The 24,517-nt window shown below is 46.5% G+C and overlaps 1 protein-coding gene across 4 annotated transcripts in view; it reads left to right on the top strand.

Moving 5' to 3' along the window:
• Positions 1-610: 610 nt before the first annotated feature.
• LOC149866658 (natural killer cells antigen CD94-like) overlaps positions 611-24,517 on the top strand; it is an 85,856-nt gene continuing 61,949 nt past the window's right edge. Inside the window, exons 1-3 of one of the 4 annotated variants that reach the window (XR_016441938.1) lie at positions 611-11,872; positions 11,969-12,265; positions 13,117-14,448. The gene's annotated coding sequence lies outside the window, so the exon portion shown is untranslated. Of the gene's footprint in view, positions 12,266-12,792; positions 14,449-20,667; positions 20,695-24,517 lie in introns of those variants that run through there. The other 3 variants (XR_016441937.1, XM_090043995.1, XM_090043996.1) reach the window with 3 other exon arrangements.

Genomic DNA, 24,517 nt, shown 5'->3' on the forward strand with positions numbered 1-24,517 from the left:
GCAACTATAAAAGAAGGTGACGAAGCAAGAAACAGCAGAGAGACGACAACTGGAAACTCTGTAGGTCTGATCACCCTACAGGCCAGCTTCACTCTCCCGTCTGGGCATATCCCACCGAAAACAAAGGCCTCGAGAACACCGACAACCGTTACTGCAACACCGAACATTTCCTTCGCAGACCGCCTCCCGCTACAGCCTAGATATCCTAGCTACGCTTGCTACTTGTTTTATTTACTGTGCTACTGCTCCAGCTGGCCTCCCCTCTTGCTTTGGTGAGAGGGTGAGGTCAGGTGAGTAATAAATTCCGTTATTAAACCCGAATTACCTGTCGTGTATTAACAACTAACTTTCCGACTCAATGAGCCGTTGACCAGTTCTGAGACTACGAAGCCAGCAGCCGCACCTAGCTTTGGACTAGCTCCACTGTTGGAACACAAGGGCTGGCTCTGGAACCTCGTGAACCAACGGACATCCTATAGATAAAAGCAACTAACGCCTTACTCAGTAGAAGAAGCCAACTTCCCCCCCGCCCCCGAGTCAGTCGCCTACTTGGCGAGCCCTGAGGGCAGCTAGCCAGCCACCTCCTAGCCCGCCCCACAAGCCGCGAGCCCGTACAGTGCCGTAGGGCCCGCAGCTCCCCTAAGCGGAGTCAGGGCGAGACTGCTAGCCCCGGCATTTAGCAACATGGCATCACGAACAGGATTCCAAGTAGACGACCAGGCCATGCTAGTCGGCATGTATCCCTGGCAACTGGGGCACTGTTCACCTCCCCAAACTGCCGATGACCTTTGGAATCATCTCGCCTACCATGCGGCCGGCAGTAGCAACCCCGAGACACGTATCTCCGGGCGTATGTGGGTAAACAAGCCAGAAAGTAAAATCTGGACGTGCTCGCTGACCCCTGCCGCCCTGGGGTGTGTAATGGCCACGCCCAAAGTTATGTTTTCCCCGATAAACGTAGAGGGGAATGGAGCCCTAGCTGGCATTCTTCCGTCTAAAGGAGACGCATTACTAGCCAGCGACAAGCAAGCCTCCATCTTAGGGCTCCTCTGTAATATCATAGGAAAGCATCTCCCCAGTCAAATCAACCCCCAGCAGATACCCGAAGCTGGGAAAGTGTATGATAGCCTAGTCTGCTGCCGCCGCGAACTAGAAGCTGAAAAAGGAGCTAAGAAAAAATTCCTTAACAAGAATGAACTCGTGTCCAACAAAGCAGTGGAAATTTTACTGCAACACTTCATAAATGCTGTAGGAGCAATAGGGAACTTAGAGTCACAGCTCCACACAGCATGTCGCAACGCCGCAGAACTAGCAGTTGAGAGAGTATCAGGCATACTAACCAACCCAGAAGGAAGCTATGAGTACTTAAAGGAGGTGGAGCCACATGTACGTCAGCCCCCAACCTCTCCAGCCTATCCATCCACCGAGAGTAAAGGGAAAGACCCACCCCTTTACTCGGAGCCCAGCCCTTCAGCCACCAGTATCACCACGGAGCCCAGGTCTCCAGCTATCGTCATCGCCATGGAGCCCAGCCCTCCAGCTATCGTCATCACTGCGGAGCCCAGCCCTCCAGCCAGCGTCATCGCCACAGAACCCAGCCCTTCAACTGTCCGTGCCACGCTGACACCAGCAATTTATCCACCATTACCAACAGCTATTACACCACCAACCGTTCTACCCATTACTACTTGCAAAATTATTACAGAAGATGAAGAAGTGGAAGGAGAAGACGGCCGTAGAGCCACAGAAAAGACCGAAAGAACCACCATAGCCTTTCGGACACGCAGCTGGAGCGAACTAAGAGAACTGTATATGGACACTAGAAGGCGCCCAGACGAAACACCTGTCATTTGGCTCGGCCGACTCGTCTTAGAACATGGAGCAGAGACGTTAGACAAAGCAGAGGCACACTACCTCATGTGACAGTCTGCGTGGAGTGGAGGGACTTGCGTGGACACGAGTATACTTGATGAAGAAGGAGAGTTGCCTTTATTTCCTCCTGCGTCATTAGCAGCAGGAGGATTGTTATGCTGTCCATATAGAGCACATGAAGGGAACTCGACTCTCCTTGAGCGACCACGAGCCCTACAACTAGTCTATGCAATGGTTGGGTGCTCCTTCTTATGGTGGAACCCACGAGAAAGCCCCGTAGACGAAGTCAAACTCGAAAGTCCAAAAGATAAATGGCCACACAAGTATCTAGTAGATCCAGGTAAAGTGCCCATCACCTTAGAAGGAATAGAAGAAGCATACCAAGTATACGGAAGAGCATTCGGGCAAGCGGCACGTCTCGCCATGATCGCCGCAGCTGGGAAACCAAGTAGTACAATATTACATCTACAACGACAATTAGAATTGCCATTAGACCAAGAAGCTAATCGTCAGGCGTTTTCCATCGAGGCACCTTCTCACACCGCTCATTCCCAAGTCCTCGCAGCCCAAAGGCCGTGGACGCCGGTCAGCATGCAACAGCAACCGCCAGCCCAAGGACCACCCACCCGAACGCCATTAGAACGAGCAAGGTTTGGGTTCCTATTGGGACGATCTGGACTCGACGAGGCTACTCTTCGAAAACTCTCAGAAGAAGAACAGCTAACCCTTGCCATCCAACTAGGATGGGACCCCAACCGCCAGTCAAAACCAAAAAACGAGTAGCAGCCACTGAGGCAGTCAATCTCGGTGGCAACCCACAAAAATCCCGCGACCCCCGCCTGTATGTAAATATCTTTATCAGAAGCGACCTAACTGGAGATGACCCGAAGGCGTCTAAAATAGCCCACACCGTACGGTTCCTGTTACACACAGGAGCGCAAATATCTGTAATTCAACCTTCGACCCCCCACCGACGCCTCAACAAGACGCTCTATGTACAAGGCCCAAACTCCACCTCTGTTGTCCCCTTAGGCCGTTGTATACAATACCTGACCGGAAAATCGTTTACAGCAGCAATAGGAAACGTTAACTTGCTGGGAGTCCCTGAAATCCTCAGATTTAATCTCAAGCCTGTACTCATGCAGGGCTTCCCAGTTAGCTCCCGTAATGTATTAGGCATCACGCCCCATACACCAAAAGTCGTTAACCACTTGCCATGGTGCTACACACCCATCCCTACAAAGCCTCATCTCCGAAGCTCGCTCCAAAAACTTCTCAACGAATTACAAGCAGTAGGCCGCATCTCTAAAATCTCGCATGCTAAATTTCTGTCACCTGCATGGGGCATCACAAAACCTGGAGACCTTAATGAAGCTCGACTTGTAGTCGACTATCGTCGTGCCAACAAGCAAGTAGAACCTTTGTCACAGCCCAGTCTCAAGACGTTACTGCAGACTCTAAGCAAGATGATAGCCTACCAGGCAACCCCCTGGTTTGGAAGCACCTTAGACCTCAAAAATATGTTCTTTTCCATCCCCATCATCGATGACGTCAGGATACTCAACATGTGTGTAAACGGACAAATGTTTAAATGGAACGTCTGTCCTCAAGGATACTGCAATTCACCAGCAGTAGCCACAGCAGCCATCAACACCACCCTTGAGATCTTCTCTACGCCTGATGACGTTCAAATCTGGAGCTATGTAGATGACATCGCTATCATGGGCAGAACTCCAGAAGCGGTAACCCAGACTACAGAAAAATTAATACATCACTTACAAGCCCATGGATGGACTGTAAACATGCAAAAGTCTCAACTCACCGCAAAGCCACACACTTCTTTCCTTGGCGAAGTATTCGATCATGAAACTCGCAAAGCAACAACGCATACAACTCCAATCATCCCCTGGGTCAAAGATACCCTCCCCCAATATTTGCAAAATTAGTAAACATACAACCGTAGTCTGGAGTCAGCAAACGTTCTCACAAAAAGCACAGCAATTACTTACTTGGGGCACCGAAAATGTAATTTTTTGGGGAGTAGGCATAACCAAAGCTCGCCTCGCCATAGCTCAATTAGCTGAAGAAGTAGAGCTCCTAGCAAATAAAACCGCAGACAACTTCCAATTAATCAATCAACAGCTACAAGCAACCTCTCAAATGACTATACAAAACTGTCTCGCACTAGATGCCCTGTTACTCCACCGAGGTGATCTATGCCAATACCTCAATTTGTCCAAAGAAATGTGTTGTATTGCCATCCCTAATGTCTCTATCCCTTTAAATCACCAAATTAGCGAAATACGCAAAATTGCCACTTGTGTTAACAACATCGCCGGCATAAACAATAACAATTTTATCTCCCAAATTTTTAATGCGCTAGGCTTTAATATCACATCTTGGCTATCTGCCCTCCTTTCGTCTTTCCTTATGATATGCATACCTATAATAGTCTTCGTATGTATTGGCTCTTTCGTCATCAGATGTATACAAAATTGAATTAACTCTGTAAGTGCCTTTATTTACACTAAGCTTCCCACAGAATCCAACGACGAAGAAGAAAATCCGCTTACCCTAAATCCCTTCATCAACGCGAACGATATATAAATGCTCGCTGCCCCACGGCACGAAGGCATGTGCATAGTTTCTGTGTACATTTCATTGCCATGCGACAAGCTCGCATTTATATTACCATATATAGTCATTAGCAACATTCCTTTGTAACTGTGTATAACAGTTCTGCATTTTTGTAGTTGTAGTCATTTCCGCAGACTAACCTAATGTAAAACAATCTGCCTAGTAACAATTGTATGAAAGTATATGTCTCATTCCTATACGCTTAAAGCATAGCATAGTTAGTGTCAGAGAGGCGGTTCTGCTAAGCAACTATAAAAGAAGGTGACGAAGCAAGAAACAGCAGAAAGACGACAACTGGAAACCCTGTAGGTCTGATCACCCTACCGGCCAGCTTCACTCTCCCGTCTGGGCGTATCCCAGCGAAAACAAAGGCCTCGAGAACACCGACAGCCGTTACTGCAACACCGAACATTTCCTTCGCAGACCGCCTCCCGCTACAGCCTAGATATCCTAGCTACGCTTGCTACTTGTTTTATTTACTGCGCTACTGCTCCATCCGGCCTCCCCTCTTGCTTCAGTGAGAGGGTGAGGTCAGGTGAGTAATAAATTCCGTCATTAAACCCGAATTACCTGTCGTGTATTAACAACTAACTTCCCGACTCAATGAGCCGTTGACCAGTTCTGAGACTATGGGGCTGGCAGCTGCACCTAGCTTTGGACTAGCTCCACTGTTGGAACGCAAGGGCTGGCTCTGGAACCTCGTGAACCAACGGACACCCTATAGATAAAAGCAACTAACGCCTTACTCAGTAGAAGAAGCCAACTTCCCCCCCCCGCCGAGTCAGTCGCCTACTTGGCGAGCCCTGAGGGCAGCTAGCCAGCCACCTCCTAGCCCGCCCCACAAGCCGCGAGCCCGTACAGTGCCGTAAGGCCTGCAGCTCCTCTAAGCGGAGTTGGGGTGAGACTGCTAGCCCCGGCATTTTGCAACAAAGACCAGTGGATCCATGCATGAGGCTCAGTCTTTGGCAGTGCACTAGTTCAGGATGCAATACTGGCCATTGTGCATCTACACTGATGTGATATGTGCGTCTGTCCAGCAATGTGGATAGGCACTACAGAGAGGAAGATGGTGGGGAAACAACCATAACAGTTTGAAGCTGCATAACAGTATTGATGCCCAGGGCCCTGATCCTGCAAACAGATCCATACAAGTTAGGATACCTGGGATAGCAAGAATGGGGTACCTTGTGGCTGCAGGGCTCTGCCTTCATAGACTTGACCGCAAGATCAGGGTTTAAGACTTCGAGTCTCCAGTCTTAGATGACTGATGTTAAAGTGCAAGCAGGCACTGCAAATAGATGTCCATTCTGGGCTGTGGGGAAGGGGGCAACATTTTCCTGCTGAGAAGCTGTTTTAGCCTGGGGCTGGGAAGAAGGGTGACTCAGTCACACTTGTGATGAGCATCAGGTGATGATGGTGTGAGGATTGAGTCAATCTGCATAGAAGAGGGGGAAATCACATGCTAGATTTGGACATAACAACAAACCACAGATACTACATGAGTCCTTGGCAGGGGATGCACAAAGGAAGCACATGTGAATTGGTTGCACATCCACAGAGGGCAGGACACGCTGCCTGTCTGTCTCTCTGTCAGCTCCTCTTCCTCTTTATCACCCTCATTTGTTTTCTATCTACCTAGATCAATATAGGTGTATTATCTGTCCATGTCTCTATCCTTCCTCCTCATACACCTGTCTAACCCATGAATCCAGACTAATAACCATCTGTTACTGACCAGCCAGGCAGCCTACCCTTCCAAACCACACTTGTCTTTATGGGCAGCTCTCTCCTGACTTGGAGAGTAGACTTGGGGAATGGAGATCAGCCCCAGGCTTTTCCAGGAGCTGCCAGCTCAGATGCTCAGTGCTAAGGATGTCAATACATTTCTCCTCCAGTTAATTCATCATTGCTCCACAGAGCAAATAACAGGGAATGACCGGGACTAGGGCAGTTGGGGCTTAGCACCAGAATCACAAGCCAGAGACTAGAAACAGGCGAGGTCAGGAACTAGAAGAACAGGGCACACTACAGCCATGAGCCAGGGGATCAGGAACAGGGAAGCACTGAGCAAGACGTAAAAACCAACAGGCAAGAACTAGGTACCTAAGGGGAAACACCATGTATCTGGGTCCAAGAAGGCAGTTTTCCTTAAGCACTCCTGGGGATCACTGTTCTTCCGGTGTGGTTTAGTACCTGCTAAGGTGTTGGGGCTTAAAGCCCACTTTATGGAAATAGGAGGTTGCTCGCTAGCTTGCTTCTGTGGCCATATAGCTGAGGGCAGGAGAAACTTGCGGGCATCCGAACCCCAAGCCTCCAGGCTTGGGCCTGCACATAGGATACCTACCAAAAGACTCTGGAAATATCTGAGGCCCCTGTTGGAGGTGGAGGATGTTTGGCGGTTATAGGGCCACTTATGGTTCTGGACTGACTCGCGGATTTGGATTTGGCTGATTTGGCTGATTTGGCTTGGAACAGGAAAATTTTCTTTAAAAAAAACAAAAAAAGCAAACATGAGGCTAGCCTGAGGCATACCTGTCCTGTTGAATAGTTTGCTGGGTGCTGATATGGCTGCTACTGATATGCAGGCAGGCAAGTTCCTCCAGGTAACTGGGACCAGCTAGAAATAATTAGCCCACTGGCATCCAGGTCCATTCCAGCAATCAGGACCAGGGTGGGAGGTAGGGCAGGGGGAGTCATACTGCCCCATTACCATGAAGCCTGAGTCATTTCAGGGCCATAATTGTAAGTGGCATCTTTACACATGCCTCCCCGACCCTAGAGTTTGCAACTTTATAACTAAGAAAGAAATGTTTACAGTCCCCTCTCCCCCTCCCCCCAGATTAATTTTTGTCTAAGGGGCTCAAGTGGGCCCAAATCTCACAAGAGCTGAGCTCCTGGCTCAGGGGATGCCCAGTCTTAGCAGGGTTTTCTGACACAACATTTTTTGGTTAGAAAATGTTATTTGGTCAAATTGAAGCATTTCCACAGAAATGGGTCCCCTTGGCCAAAAGCCTACAGAAACAACAGAGAAACATTTGAGGTCAAATGCTTCTATTTCAACCTTCTTGGTAAAGATGATCTCAATTTTCCATTTCAAAACTATTTTTCCTTTAGAAATGGATCTATTTTATACAATGATGAGTTACAACAAGCAATGACAACATGGGAATGAGTTACAATAAGCAATGACAACATGGGAATGAAATCACCATTTTCGAAAAAACAAAATGATTTAATCAGCTCCCAAATACTACTTTTATGCTGAATTTTTCATCTTATGCAAAATTCCAAACATTGTTTGTTCCCTTTGGGGATAAAAACCAAGCCTCTGGCATTTCTTATACGAATACTGGCTCCTAGACAGTCTTATATAATAATCCTAGTATGGACTCAAATACACAATCTGGGATCATCTTAATTTCTCTGTGGGATTGAACTATAGAATTGGCAGAAAAAATGGACCAAATAAGGTAAATGCAATTGATCTGTTTGCTGTTTCAGTTTTAGTTAGCTGATTACAGAACTTTTCCTGTTTCATTCATCTCTAGTTTGTTTCCATTACTTCCTTAAATTCCCAAGTGATGTTTGCTTCATCATTTTGTCCAAAGACCTGTGTTTCTTTGGTTTGAATGATGTACTAATTTTTAAAGTTTTTGAACTGTTTTTCATGTTGTAAGTTTCTCAACTTTTCATTTTCCCCCAAATCATCAGCTTTTAATTTTTTCAAATATGTGTTTTGGCGGATTTTTTGGCCTTTTGGTAGAATGCTTATTTATCATTTTGAAAATTGTTAATATTTTTTTACTACCTTCTTGTCTTGGAGCATATATTAAAGATTATTTCATTTACTTCCCTGGGAATTTTGCTTGATTTCCTGAGGCCTTCAAATACATTTGTTTTTCATTTTCTTCTTTAGCTAGGAAATGTTTCAGCCATTCTGTTTTCCAGTCTTGATTTTATTCTGACTTTTCCCTATTTTTCAAAATGGCACAATGGCCTAGTTTATTTTTTTTGGACACTTTCTAAATTCACCATTAAAAAAAAGAACCCACAGAAATGTGATTGGACTAAAAGAACTTGCAAATATCACAACACAGTGCAGCTGAAATCCTGGAAACAATTAATAATGAGGGGGATGGAAGCAGACCCCCCATAGGGGGGTGTGGGGCCCAGAGTAAATCAGGACCCTTTAACAATGCCAGGGGCAGGGCTGTAGCCACTCTGCCCAGCTCCCGCCCAGCTCCATGGGGTCCCCCAAAGTGCGAGGTGTGGAGCTGTCACTCTGATTCCACGCCCCCCCTCCCCAGGACAGCCCTGGTTGGAAGGAAATGTCCTGTTGTTGTTTTGCTCCCAGCTGTAACCACCACAGCATGTGGGGAGCTGATAATCATGGAGCCCTGACCTAAGCCCCACTAAAGCAACCCCTGGATAGGGAGGTGCATCTAGATCCCCATCATTCAGGACTGCACTCTGGGCCGAGATCCTCAGTGGGGAGGTACTCTCCAAATCTAGAATGAGAAGACACTCAGCCCCTGGGGCCCAAAGCAGGGGTGCCCATCCTGGCCCACCCAGAACCAGGCCATGCACCCTGCAGCACCCCTTCCCCATGCAGTCGGGATGAGAGCCCTCCTCCACCCGGCAGTGCTCTCAAGTGTTAGGACAGAACTCCTCTATCATAACCCTGCTGAACAGGGGTACACAATATGCTCCCCCTAAAATAGTGGAACACTCCCCAGTGCTCACTCTGGCCCTGTGTGTATAGAAGAGCAGAAATCATGCACATGCCTGGGTGATCAGACTGCCCCCCCCAACAAGTCTTTCTGTCTACCCTGCAATATCCTGTTTATCACGTAGCCTCACACCCTCCCTATTTATCCAGCCACCCCGCTAACAGGAGTGGGAATCATACAGTGATGACCTGACCTCCCTCCTGCAAGCACACACTTGTCCTGTTGCCAAGGGCACTCAGCCACTCTGAAGCCAGTAGGGTGCCCCCTGAAGGACTTGTCCTCTTCATCAGTGACCAGTTCTCCCCTCCTTCCATCTTTGTCAAGCCCTTGGCCTCAGGGGATCTCGTGGCTGAAAAATCTTCTGTTTCCCTGTGCATTGTGAGAGAAATAAACACTTGGCTTCCTCAGAAAACCAGCTGCTTCTCAAAGCCCCACCCTTGGCCAGCCATCTGGGGACAAGGTGTACAACAGCCCTCCCCCCCTTACATTGTCCTCCATCTACAGGCCTAACCCTGTGTCACTGTTATGATGCCCATCTCATGTCCATATTGCCAGCTGTGTTTTCAAGCCTTCATGCAGAGTCCATGCAGCAGGTGCATCTGATTGAGGGACCCATGCCATACCTGTCTGTGCTTTTCGTGACTCACTTGCTGGAGAGCTGGAGTGTATGAAGTAGTCAGATGCCCAGTCTGAGCCCAAGGCCCCAAGCCACTCCTCTCCCAAGAGGAGCTGGCCAACCCCTACTACTTTTAACTTCAGCCTTCATCCCAGCCTGTCACTGGTTGCAGACCTCTCTGGGGAAAGTCTGTCATTGTCCACATGGGACTTGAGATCTCTTCCCAACTGAGGCCTCCTCAGGCCATGATCCAGCCAGTCTCCCTACCCCTGGGAAGTAGCTAACTCTTCAGGAGGGTCCCTCCAGCCCTCGAGGACAATAAGCGATGCTTTTCTGACCCATGAACATCCCTAGTGAAGCAAGGACACCAAGATGTGATACCGCATCCTGTTACTGCTTTCTCTAGCAATCCCTATGGGGCAGGCCCCATCATCCCTTGATTCTCCTGCCAACCTCTGAGGGATGCCGATACCCTTCCCATGACCTCTTTCTCCCTGTAGGGTTTGGTGGTGTCACCTGTGGGTTGAGAAGTGTTTTCATGACTCTTATGTAAGAAACTTGTTCTAAAATAAGCCCAGCTCCCCAGGCACAGGATGGAGGGCCAGATTTTCCTTCTCTTATGATGAGGGTGAAGACACACAACTCCTAGCAGAAGCTGGGAGGCTTTGTTGGACAGGATGGAGGTAAGGGGCTGGTGGTTTCTGTAGGGTACCAATGCCCACCCTCTTCTTCCATGGTCCTGCTTCCTTCCTCAGTGCCTGAGGGGCCCTTATAAAAGTGAAGATGAGTGTCCCTATGCCAGAATTGAGGAGTACAGGGCCCCATCTACCTACAGGGGATGGAAGGGATGGGTCCACACAGAGAACCTCACTGCCTTAATTGGGGGCAGCTGTTCTGGTGCCCCCCTCACCACAGTGCAGGTGTTGCACAAAGGCGGTTCGTTTCTCTGGAGGCCACAAAAATCACAGACACACACTCATTAGATGGCACAAAAGGTGTATTTGCAAATAGGGTCAGAGCAGAGTCAAGAACTCAGATTACTCCGAACCAACAAAGGAATTTTGCAGGGAATATTTATCTTCTCCCTCCTGGGCATGTGTGCAGAAACAGGAACTCTTACAGCTCACTTCCGTTTCATACAAGCATACATGTGGTTACATCACTACATACATCGCATGTATAGTATAATTAACTACTTAAGTATGCAGGGCGGGGAGGTAAATATGCATCAGCTAATTAAGCATGCTCAGAAACTACAGCAGGTCGCCAAGAGTTCAAATCTCCCCCCCCTTTCAAGGACACAGTCAGTTGAATTCCAGCTTCTGTAATCTGTATGAGAAAGGCTAGGGAGAAGCTGAGGGAGAGTCTGCAATTTAGCATAAGAAAGGCTGTGGCAAGGCTGGGAAAGAAAAAAGTCCTTGGCAGTATTTCTTTCTTATCAGGTGCAAGATGCAAACTGTGCATTTCTAACCATATTCCATTTCTAACACAGGGATGGGAGGAAGGTGAATGGACTCATGGGTGCTCACAGCTGGGTACGCCAGGGTGCATCAGGGCATTGGGGGCCATGAGTACCAGGGCCTGGGGAAGATACAACCTGCACATCCCAAACTCCTTTTCCTTGGGAACAGGGAGTAAGAGGACAAGGGAGCCAGATGAAAGGGGTGAATGGGATTTAATTGTTTTGGACAAACTCTTTTACAGGAAGGCTGTGTGCCTGGCCCCTGGCTCAGGGGTTGGGATCGGGTCTCCTGGGGTCCTTAGAGCTAGCTCCAGATAAAAGATGCAGACCTTTCTGAGGAATGCTAGGATCAGGTTTTCAGGGGGCTAGGATTAGGCTGGCAAGGGTTGTTGGAGGGCTCCCCAAAGCACAGCACTCTCCCAACACTCACAGTTCATTAGCACATGTGGCATTATTTGGTCAATTTTTCTTTTTGTGGCAGGCTCACTGCTTTTGCCTGGCAAGCCTGGCTTGGAGCAGGACATTTCAGATTAGTGGAACATTTCCACCTATCAGGTAACAGCTGGGAGGGACTTGCCCTGCCCCTGCTCGGAGTTGGGGGGATGTGAGGAGCCCCTGGACCTGACTGAAAACTCTGCTTTGCAAGTCCAGCAGACTTCAGGAGCGGGGCCTCCGGTGTAAATAAAAGCCCAGTGTACTCAGCATGCTGGGCAGACGTGGCAAGGGACGGCAAGGAGGGAGAAGCTTCAGAGAAGACCATCATTGAGCCCTCGCCCTCGCCTTGACAGAGTGCGGATCGGCACACGGTGCTCAGCCTTGGGAAGATGGTTGAGGCGACTTGAGCCTGCGAACCTGGCAAGCCGCTGGGTGAGGTAGTGCATGGATTGGCGCATGGAGAACCGACCCTGGGAGCAGTTCAAAGCTGCTTGGGCCCCACACGGTGCACAGGTTGGTACACAGAGAGCCAGCCCTGGGAGCAGCTTGAGGCTGCTCAAGTTAGCCCCAGCTCTAGGCCAGATAACCAGAGACCTGCAGTGTGGCTCAGCATCAAACTAGAAGAGCCCCGGTGCCCAGAGCAGGGCCTGGGAAGCGGGAAGACCTCTGGCATGAGGCCGGGAAACCAGAGTCAGTGAGGGCTCAGTTCCCATAGGAGCTCTCTGTGTGCCCAACACAGGGCACAGGGCCCACAGGGAAGAACACTCAACTCAAGGCCGATGACTCCAGGAAGCCTGAGACAGTGTTAGAAATGGAATATTGTTAGAAATGGAGTATTGTTAGAAATGCACAGCTTGCATCTTGCACCCGATAAGAAAGAAACACTGCCAAGGACTTTGTTCCTTTCCTAGCCTTGCCACAGCTTTTCTTATACTAAATCGCAGACTCTCCCCCAGCTTCTCCCTAGCCTTTCTCATACAGATTACAGAAGCTGGAATTCAACTGACTGTGTCCTTGAAAGGGGGGGGGGGGTTGAACTCTTGGTGACCTATAGTAGTCTTTGAGCATGCTTAATTAGCTGATGCATATTTACCTCTCCGCCTTGCATACTTAAGTAGTTAATTATACTATACATGCGATGTATGTAGTGATGTAACCACATGTATGCTTGTATGAAACGGAAGTGAGCTGTAAGAGTTCCTGTTTCTGCACACGTGCCCAGGAGGAAAAAGATAAATACAGCCTGCAAAATTCCTTGGTGGGTTCAGGGTAATCTGAGTTTTTGACTCTGCTCTGACCCTATTTGCAAATACACCTTTTGTGCCATCTAATGAGTGTGTGTCTGTGATTTTTGTGGCCTCCAGAGAAACGAACCGCTTTAAGCATCAACAGTGTGGGGACCCAGAAGCCAGATTGACAGCCCCAGAGGAAGGACTGTGAGTTACCATAAACTTGGGTCCCACAGGGGAGGTGCTTACAGGCAAGGGGCCCTGGGAGGAATGGGCCTAGGGGAGAAGACCTTATCCCATTTGAGGGACTAAGTGGTTGGAACCCAGATAGGGTGCATCTGATATCTGGTATAGTTATGCTTCCTATTTACTAGCTATTGTTATTGTTGGTGTTATAAATAGTTGAGTGTTTTAACTCTGTGTAATGTGCTCTGTACAAATGTCTTTATTAGCTAACCCACTTGTGGTATAAACTTGCTGGATTGATTGTCTTGGAATCCTCCCCTTTTCTCGGCCTGAAGCATGGGTACTTATCTGAATGCCCTCCCTAGGGCCAACTTCATCTTGCTAACAGACTCTTATATGTATATTTATATCTATATTGTAATTATATCATGTCTTAAAGAGTTTTATCTGTAAATGCTGGTAACTCAACAAATTGTTTATAGTTAAGAACTTTGGGTCTGTGCTAACTCTATAGAGGAAAGAGGGATCCGCTCGAAATGCCGGCATCCCTCTCACAACACCACCTCCTGCCTACCAGTCCCATCCGACTGAGAACAGAGCACACCACTGGGTTACCCAGGTTACATTTTGTTCTTTGGTTTCTTATGTAACTTCAAAATAAAAATATTTTACATGCCCTTAAGGATTTATTTTGGAATAAGAGGAGACCAAGGAGGTCCACAAATGGAAGTGCATGCCCCATGCTTCTTCACTTCTTGCCTCTGTGCTCATGCTGCCACAACCCTCGCTCCCTCAGCTTTCCATTCCTGTGACCCCTCTTCCCCTTCCTCCCCATCACATATCCAGAGCAGAGTTAGAGGCAGGCATCCTGGCTCCTATTCATGGCCCTGCTCATCAGCCCTCTAATGGCAAATCAGAGTTGTACAGGTCAGAAACAATATTTGTGATGTACTGTGCATTACCTATTGTATATGGCATTGTTTCTTTAAATATTGCTGTAATGTATGCCTCCTTGGCACCATATTTTTTGCTGGAAGTTTTCATTTCTGTTAGAACAATGAAGTTACCAGCCATGTAAGCTGTGTGGTGCACACTCTCTCTCTTAGGCTAGTTTAATCTCTCCACCATTATAGAGCCACAAGATATAACAATATCAACCCTTAATGTGGGACTGTTCGCAGCACATTCTAAATTTAATATGGCTTAATTTTCCAGTGATTTAGAAGTGGGAATTGTAATGTGTAACAAGACCTTTATAGAGCAACAGTGAAGCTTTAGAGAAGGTGCAGGAGTTATTGCTTGGATGCAGTGATTTTTGAATGTCACTGGATGGCAATGGCATATATTTTTTAAATCAGGGATTCTTTCTATCTATTCCATGGTAGAAATTAAAATGTCCTATGCTTTGGGTTCAAGTGGTTGTAAGTGAGCAGAATTAAACCAATAATTGTTGTGTAGAAGGCAACTGACCAATTGGTGCTTTAAATTAAAAAATATAAGCATAAAATGGTAAATATAATTAACTGGGAAATGGAATTTTCCTCCTGGCTGGAATGGATAAGCATCTCTGGAAAAGTCCAAGCCCCATTAAAAGTGAGGACTAGGACTAGAAACCAGGTCTTTCTACTTTTTGCTGTAGCATCCTCTCACTAAGTCACGTGACATTTGAATCATGCCTTTCCTGCTGGATCTATATGTTTCTATCTCTTGGCTGCTCAAAAACAGGTTTAGGAGGAAGGCAGAGAGGCTTCTGAGCAGTGCCTAACAAGTTGCATGAAGGTTGGAGCACTCTGTTGGCAAGCAGATTCAGGCTTAATTTCCCTTTGGGTGAGGGGGGCCTGAGCCTGTAAGGTCAGAGATGGAGTGATTCTTCTCCGAGAACTGCTCCGCCTTTAGTGACTAGGTGTTTTCTGTCTCTCATTACTTTTCTGTGAGAGTTTATTCTGTAACATAGTGGTTATTTAGTTTCATCAACATCATTTCCAGCTGTAATCAACATCCTGTGTAAAACCTCCAGAGTCCATGTGTCCTACATGGGCATGCTCCATGAGGGCACACATGTGGTTTGCGGTGCCTCATAATCATTTGCGGCACCACAAACTGCATGTGGCACACATCACCCATGTGCCGCATGGCTAACTTGCAGCAGAGAGGGTTTTTTTTACACTGGGAGATTCCTATGTAAAAAAAAAATGCTGCTAAAAAAGGCAATATAGTGCACGTGGCAGCAATATGCAACATCGTAAACCAGAACCTGGCCAGCCAGAGCCAGATGGCTCAGTGCCACTGCTGCCCTGGGATCTCCCCAGTGAAGGGTTGCTGGGGGAACACCAAATAATTAATACAATTTGTTGTCACGGGGGTCATTAATCCTCTATCACCCACTAGCAGCCTAAGTTTGAGGGCACCAAAATAAGTTAATTCGCCTGAAAACTGGTCTACAGCAATCAGTTAAGTTGAACACATATGTAGATACTGTAAAACAAAGCCACAATAAAACACCTGTGAAACAAATACCCAGCGCAATTCCTGTAACACCCAAGCCACAACACACAAAATCAAACCAACAAAGACATGGTTACAAGCTCCAATTAACCTAAGGTCAATCAACAGTTAACAATGAACTATTATGAGAATGACAATTGGCTTGAACTAGGTGGCAAGGTGTTACTCAAATTGCTGATTGCTCAAATCAGGAGTGAGACTTTATAAAGGGGGATAAGGCAAGGTGCCGCATTTATTGATCACATGAATTAGACATAGAGGTTCGGGCACACCATTCATACAAACACACAAATCATCATACACATCATTACACACAGGGATACACATACACAAAATAGCCAGTTCCTCCACACATACACCAGATATAGTTACCAGCAATAGTTGCTCAATATCAGCTCAAGGTGGTCAACCCAGGCTTATTGAGTAGATGCTGATGATTTGAAGATAGCAGATCCAAAGATAACAGTTGGAGCGGGGTGAACAGATGCATCTATGCTCCGATGAAACAGCAGTAGAGAAAGAGACTCACTCAATGTAGCGTTTCCAAAGTGTTTTGTTATAGGGACTGGCAACCTTTGTTTCGATGCTTTGGGGGTTTTCCATACCCAGCTTCTGTTTTTGCAATTGTTCTTCCCACGTCTTCAGCTTATCTTAGCCTTGGAGTGTTCTTGTTGCCCACATGGCAGTATTTCTTCTTCTGTTATCTCCTTTGTGCCCTCGAGCTTCAAAGGGATTCTTCAGCTGTTTGTTAGTTACTGACTGGTAATTAACACATCTGGTGCCTTGTTGTTTACATAAACAGTTACATCTTCTTTTCCCATCTCTATGCCATTCTCTCACCATTCACCCTTTTACACATGCACATACATAAAGGCTACGCAGAGTTCATTCACTTACATCAAGCAGAAGGATACAAAATGGAGTTTTCAAGTTGCTTACAGGACAAGACTAACATGGTTACATTTCACTACTATCACACTCTATGTTAACATCAGCTACATTAATTCAGTTCATGCTACAAAAGCACTTTCAGGTCTAATCAGCAGGGAAAGTCTGCTGACAGCCTCTGAGGATTTTTGGCTTTTCCCTTCACAAGGTACTCAGTACCTCAGGAAAAGGGAGGGATGACACATTTCCCAACTGTGGCAAAGGTGAGACGGTCAAATGCACATAGGACGGCTCTTCCCATCAGATGCTCCTTGAGCTCCACACTACACTCTCTCAATGATACACTCTTTCACACAGCAAACAACCTTTTGCCTTCACAGCCACTAATGTAATACCAGTCACAAGTACTCACACACAAAGAGGAAGAGAGCTTAAGACAGAAAGTCTCAGCGAGCTCCAGCTCCTATCAGTAATGACCCCAAAAAGCCACGACTGGACACCACCCAAACCCCCGAAGAGACGGGACTGGTCCCTGCTCTGGACCAGCTTTATAATGTCCAAATCATGCCACCTGTCAATCATGTGATGATCCAATCATAACTTACCTACACTAATCAATCAAATTCACACACTAGTAACATTTAAAAGGACCAATCACTTCTAATTATTACAAACCTGCATTAGCATAATTGCCCTACTAATTACCATAATTGTTCCAATAAACAGTTACATAACAGGGATGCTGTACACATGCCCAGACCTCAAAATGGGTCATGACATCATCAAGGTTAGTTCAAATATACTAGAAACGTCTCACCTCTAGTCATGCTGTGCATGCGTGATCGTACCAGGACTCTCACTGTCCCACACCAGGAGCCCAGGTAAGGCTGCTGGGGCCAGCACAAATGCTGGCTCCAGCCCCATCTACCTCACCCATGTTCCTTTGCCACACACTAGAACATGCATGCAGGGGCATGCCCAGGGACAAATAACAGAACAAATATGTGCTGGGCTATTTGTTAGCTGGGAAATGCATGCCCTTGCATGTGCACACTCATGGGGAGGCATCCAATGTGTCTATCAAAAAACATGATGCACCTTGTCCAATGCACTAAATGCACCAAGTGCACTTAGGAAACTATGCTGGTGAAAATTAACAATAATAATAATTTTAAAAAAAGCCTGCCATGCTTCAGAATTAACCTTCTTAGAAAAATGACATAGCACAGAAATACCCATTTGCTTGTGGGATACAATTTTTATACCAGGGGCAAGAAAAATATGATGCGCAGGCTGGATCCAGCCCTCCAGGCAGTTTCATCTGGCTTGTGGGCAGGTGCCTTCTAATTCACTGTATCCAGCCTGGCCCTGGGCTGCCCTTGTTGTGCTTGCATGGAGTTTAGCCCCACTCACTGCTGCCAGGGCAGCGCACGCTGCACTCCCACACTGACACAGGATGGCCCTAACTCCAGCTCCGCAGGTAGGGAAGTGGCAGTGGCAGAGGGGTAGAGTGGTGACAATGGCAGTAGGGAGTGATGGTAGCAGCAGCAGCAGTAGGGCAAGGAGAGTTGCGGCAGTGGTGGCAGGCAGGTAGGGGGAGTGGTGGCAGCATTGGTGGGGGTGGGTGGGAATGGAGTGACAGTGATGGTGGGAACCTGGTGGGGAGTGGTGGGCAGGTGGGCAGGGGGGTGGCAGCAGTGTTCGGCAGGTAGGGGGAGTGGCAGTGGGTGAGAAGCAGTGGCAGCAGGAGTGGGCAGACGTGGGAGAAGTAGGGAAGCAGCAGGGGAAGGGCAGCAGTGGTGGTGGGGGAGTGGTGGCGGTGGGCAGGAGTGAAGCGGCAGCTGGGCAGGAGCACAGGGCCCACACTGGTGCCCCAGGGCAGGGGCAGGCAGGGAGCCAGGTACAGGCTCCATCATACAAGGTTCACATGCAGTCCGCCCAAGCCACGTGCCTCTGGGTAGAGCCTTACGCAATGGACCTGCTAAGCGTAGGTCATGGGGAAGAGCAAAGAGCTCCACTCTATGGAGCTGACCCAGCTCTGCCCCTCTCCCTACCATCTTGGCTAATCCCCATGGCCTGCACCACCGGCTTCATCCTCTTCTCATATAACTTGATTTCCAAGCCCTTGGCCTTCTTTGTTACCCATGTCTGGCCCCTCTCTACCTTCTCTATGTCCTTTTCAAAATGTGAAGCCCAGAACTGCACACAGTACTGCAGATGAGGCCTAATCAGTTCTGAGTAGAGAGGCACGATCACCTCCCACGTCTTTCACCAAGTACTTCTATTGATGCATTCCAAAAGCACATTCATCTTATGCATGGCTACATTACACTGAAAACTCACACTGAATCCGTGTTCTACCAAGATTCCCAATTACTTCTCTGGAGTGTTGCCATCCAGTCAGTGTCATCCACTTTGTATTTGTGTCTTAGATTATTCCTCCCCAGATGTAGCACCTTGCATTTGTCCACATTAAACTTCATCCTGTTAGCTTCAGCCCAGCTTTCCAATCTATGAAGATCCTTCTGAATTGCACTTCCATCCTCCAACATGTTCACAATCCTTTCCAATTTTGTGTCATCCACAAAATTACTCAAGTAGCTTTCTTTATCATCACTCAAATTATTAATGAACACATGGAACACCACTGGGCCCAAGACAGACCCCTGTGGGACTCTACTAGAAACCTCCTGCTATTCTTACATGGACCTGTTAATACTTACCCTTTGCTTATGGCTACTGAATCATAATTCTGGAAGACAAGCAAATAAAAATTGCCCATGAAACATGCAAATGCTATTCTTTCTTTCCTAGATAGTCTATTATGTTTAATGGCACAAATGTGTATATATTGGAGTCAGAGGTATTGAAATCACTTATGTTGTATGGTGAGGTTACCAAGTAAAAATGCTTGAAAGGTAACTTTTCAGAAAGCATGCTATGTGAACTTTTTATAGCCCAGATCAGTTCTCAAATCAATTACAGATATTCCACAGGGCAAGCTAAAAAACAAAGTTATTTGTACAAGGCAATATTTTTTTAACTCTCTATACTGTGGACTCTATATAGGTCCTGAGGTCAGTTCAGTTCCACCTATTCACATGACTCCTGCTGCCCCTATCCTTCTGAAGTTGCAGAGAAGAACTGTTTAAACATTCTGTGAAATATACAATGTACAACCACGTTTGTTATAAAAGTCACATATTTAATGTTACTAACCCTAGACTTACAGGAGAAATGGATTCTGATGTGTGTAAAATGCAGACTCAGTAAGTTCTGTATGATCCTGAACTGACAGGAAGTAGAAAGAAGATCAAACTAATGGATAGCTGTCACAGGGCCACCGTCCATAATATGAATATGCCACAGGATAAACTTCTGTGAAGGGTCTACCTTCCATGGGAGAGACATCTCTCACTCACCCGCCATACCTTAGTTGTTATAATAAATATAAGGAGGAGTCAATGGTGTTTCATGAGATTACTCACTGTGTGATGACCCAGTAACTTGGGGCTCCACCTTTCCTACATCCCATCCACACATCAGCTGTGTTGTTGCCAGGTATGCATGGTCTCCTTAATTAGAGATGTCAGGACCCTCCAGCTTATCTGTTCCGACAGGACATCAGTTCTCTGGCGTCTGACACAAGAAATAAAAAAAACAGGTGATTTTCCCACAACAATAAGCATTCCTCTGAATGAATTGGGTTACCATTCTTTTCAGGTACAATCCCTTATTGGCACCCAGTCTCTCTCAGGCTCAGGATACCTCCTACCCTTACTTCAGGCAGGCCGGCCTGGTGAACTAAATTCTTCCATGCTCCAGTTTGGGACTTTTGTATAGCCTCTCATTTCTCCAGCTTAGCTAGGGACTCCCTACCCTTCTTTGCCCCCGGCTGTTCCTTCCAGAGCCATTTCCTAAGGGGAAGTGTGGTCCTACTGGGCTCCTACAAGTCTTTCCCTATCTCTCGCTCTCCTCTCCCTGCCAGGTCTGTCTCCTCTTTCAACTTCCCGGCTCATCATGGTTGTCTGACGTCATCCACTGGGTGACCATCCAGCTGGATGATGTATGACCTAATAAAGCGCCACAGTGACAGAGTTTGGTGCTCCCTGTCCATCTGCTGCTTCCCTGCAGGTAAGTCTATTTGGAGCCTGGTCTCATCTGGGCTCCACTGTGCTGGAGTTTGGCCCCTGACTTCCAACTTTGTCGTGCCACAACACTGAGCAGGCTCCACCAGTGGGCCTGCTCTGCCACAATAGCCTTCTTCCACCAGCTCTGAATGTAGCTTTATATCTCAATCCTCTGCTACTACTCAGTGGCCCAGAAAATGGCACAGGAAGCCAAACACATTCAGGATATTCATAACAGGTGACAAACAGGGATCCAACAGTGAAACCATTCAGAAGCAAATAGCAATGTAATAGATAAGGAACATTGGATGCCTGTACATGAGCATGGAGGAAGCTCTGATGCACTGCAATTACAGCATGTTGGAGAAGACTCGATTAGTTACCATGCTCCAGTAGCCACCTGCATCTCATGTGTCAACATCTCCATGCTTAAAAATGGTGGTGGGGGCATCTCAAGTGTCCTACCACCATTTTTAAGCATGGGGATGCTGACACATGAGACGCAGTGGTGCTTTAATTAGAGCTGCTCTTAGTCAGACTATAATTAAAGCATTGCCCCTCCCACACCAGAATCACATGTAAAATTGCCTATTAACAGCAAGGTATATACACTGAAGAAACCTTACACGCTCGCTCAATTCCACAATTAAAAAAGGATGTGGAGAAGCTTGAGAGAGTCCAGAGAAGAGCCATGCACATGATCGGAGGTCAGGAAAACAGACCTTACTACGACAGGGTGAGAGCCATGGGGCTCTTTAGCCTGGAAAAGCGTAGGCTCAGGGGTGATCTGATGGCCACCTATAAGTTTACTGGGGTGACAACCAGTATCTGGGGGAATGTTTGTTCACCAGAGCGCCCCAAGGGATGACAAGGTCAAACAGTTATAAACTACTGCAAGACCATTTCAGGCTGGACATAAGGAAGAATTTCTTTATTGTCGAGTGCCCAAGGTCTGGAACAGTCTGCCAGCGGAGGTGGTTCAAGCACCTACACTGAACACCTTCAAGAGTAATTTGGATGCTTATCTTGCTGGGATCCTATGACCCCAGCTGACTTCCTGCCCTTTGGGCAGGGGGCTGGACTCGATCTAATGCCTATGAAATCTGTGAAGTCTATGAACTCCATAAGGATCTCCAAATGACTCTTTGGTCCCACAGAACACTTCATTACTGCCTACCCAGGCTCAATACATGAGCCCTGCTGTGGTGGCTTGCAGATTCAACTCTGCTTCTCCTTTTAATCTCTTCCACACATCTCACTGGTTGCCACCTCTCACTGCTGCTCTCCAACTGCTGAGCCATTTTTGCACACTGTCCTAGCTCTCCTCTGCTTCTTCTCTTCCCTAGCAATCCTCTAGGAACTGTAGTTCATGCTACAACATTACAGTCCAGCCCTCTTTCACTTCCTGTCCTCTCCATCAACCTTGTGGGAACTATAGTTCATGCTACAACATTCCAGTCCATTATATTTATTAGTGCAAAGGTATTATATGTACAGTTTATCTCAAGTTTTCAAATACAATGTGAAAAACCTTCTCAATATTTGACCAGTTTGAACTATTGCCTTCAAAACATAAAAAATAAAGGCGGTTTGGTGGGTCAGAATCCTGGTCAAAACATTACTGTAACAATGTCCAACAATTTGAGAGTGGATGTTGGGAAGAAATCTTAATCACCCAATCTGTATGACTGCTTAGATAAGACTAACAGGAGGACAATATCTTACTTAGAACTACAATTAAAAATAAGTATTTTTAGAGGAATAAAAATAGGTAAGGAAGGGAAAAGAGCAAATAGTTTGGAAGGGGGACAGAAAGTCCCTAGTAGTAAGACCTGCGTGATAGAAAACAAGGAGCATGGTGCAAGCCACACTGGAAAGTTCCAAGTCCAAGAAGGTAAAAATTCTGAGCAGTTGGCTCCATTGACCAAGGAACTGGCTGGCATGAAAGAGGAAAGAGACTCCTAAGAAGGTGGCATTACAAAGCTGAATAAAGAAATCATTGCAGTTAGGTGCTCTAGTGCAACAAGCTCTTGGCATCATGGAAAGGGCATAGAGAAAAAAACTGTAATAGAGAAAGAAAAACTGCAACCTCAAGAAACATTTTTCTTCCACAGTTGTGGAGAAGATGGTAGTTGCCCACATAGCTTTGATGAACAGATAGTGCTGTAGTGATGCAACAAAAATTTCAGGAATGGGACCTTATTAGAGGAAAGAAATGGTCAGATGAAGGTGTAGGAGCTAATATAGCCATGCAGGCAAAAACAAAGAAATTTCAAGGTGGCAGTTTTGAAACCAATGATATTGATCGCTGGTACAGATTATGGTGAGAGACTCTACAAATTTAACTGTTTATATAAATGGAGTAGAAACCATTTGTCACCTTGATACAAGATCCCAAATAAGCAGTGTGTCTGAAAGTGTGTTATAAACAAAACATTTCCATCAGGATATGCAACACTTGCAAGATATATTGGAAATTATAGGAGGTGGAGGACAGCGTGCACCTTTTCTAGGAAGAATCTTTTTAGAAGTGCGATTTCCAGAAGATGAATGTGGCACTACAAAATTGCTGGTTACCACATAGCTTTAGTAGTATACCCTGACTACTGGGCAATACGTCTGCGCCAGTGATTGTGGGAAAAAATGTAATGAAAAGTTTAGGGAGAATGCAGAGACACAAAAAAGCAAAAAGTTTACAAAAACACTACTGCTGAGGGAAGAGTTGTTAAATATTTATACTGCTCTGAGACTGTTAGAGAAACAGACAAGAGCTGTGCAAACCCAGATGTTTGTGAGTTTGGCTAGGTGCAGATCAGAAATATTGGAAAGGCAGGAAGCCCGTTTTATACTTGAATTTTTTATTATTCCTCCCAAGGTGCAGCATCTTGCATTTATCCACATTGAACTTAATCCTGTTAGCTCTAACCCAACTTTCTGATCCATCAAGATCCTTCCACATTGTGCTCATGTCCCCCAGTGTGTTTTCAATCCTTCCCAGTTGTGTTGTTTGCAAACTTGCTCAAGAAGCTGTCTATGCCAGCACAATTAACAAAAATATTGAACAGCACTGGGCCCAGGATAAAGCCTATGGGACTCCACTTGAAACCTCCTGCTATTCTGATATGGACCTATTTGCGAGCCAGGGGTATTTACGATCCAGTCTCAAATGTACACTGGGGGTCTCCTCAAACCTACGTCAGCTGCTATAATTGCTACCTGCAGACTGGGTCAGGTCAATTGTTCTTTTATGTGCATGGGTATTGTACACATAAAAAGATTATGTCAAGTTGTACGATGCATCTGGCGCTAGTCTAATCCCTGGTCACTAATCAGGTGGCATCATCACAAAATTAGGGGGTCATCTGGTATTCAAACTCCTGAAAACCTGAGAAACATGAGACAAACACAGTCTATGTTGGAAAAGATGTCATCCTATTTGTGTTGGATGCATCCATGAGACAGACAACAGGGGTTTTACACTAATCCCAGATGAGGGAACAGTCCTCTAGATAGTGCTTCTGGCTCTGGAACTGCTCTTGGCCATCCCTAGACACATCCAAACAAGGAGTCCCACAGGTGTATACAGGTTCTTCACCAGCAAACCCTCCTTGTGCCTCTCCCATTCCTATTTTCATTTGTGAATGGAAGAGTCCTTAACACACCAAAAAATTCATGTTAATTGCGGAGTTTTATTAACTATTTGCAACTTTAAGCTGAACTCTGATCAAACCAGAATGGGAGTGACAGTCCCAGAGCGTAGTTAGTCAGGGGAAGGAGGGGCTCTGACCAGCTGGGAACACATGACAAAACTTTCACTGTTGTCTGGA

The sequence above is a fragment of the Crocodylus siamensis genome, chromosome 4 (genome assembly GCF_052110815.1).
Source record: "Crocodylus siamensis isolate JL-2025a chromosome 4, ASM5211081v1, whole genome shotgun sequence".
Lineage (NCBI taxonomy): Eukaryota > Metazoa > Chordata > Crocodylia > Crocodylidae > Crocodylus > Crocodylus siamensis.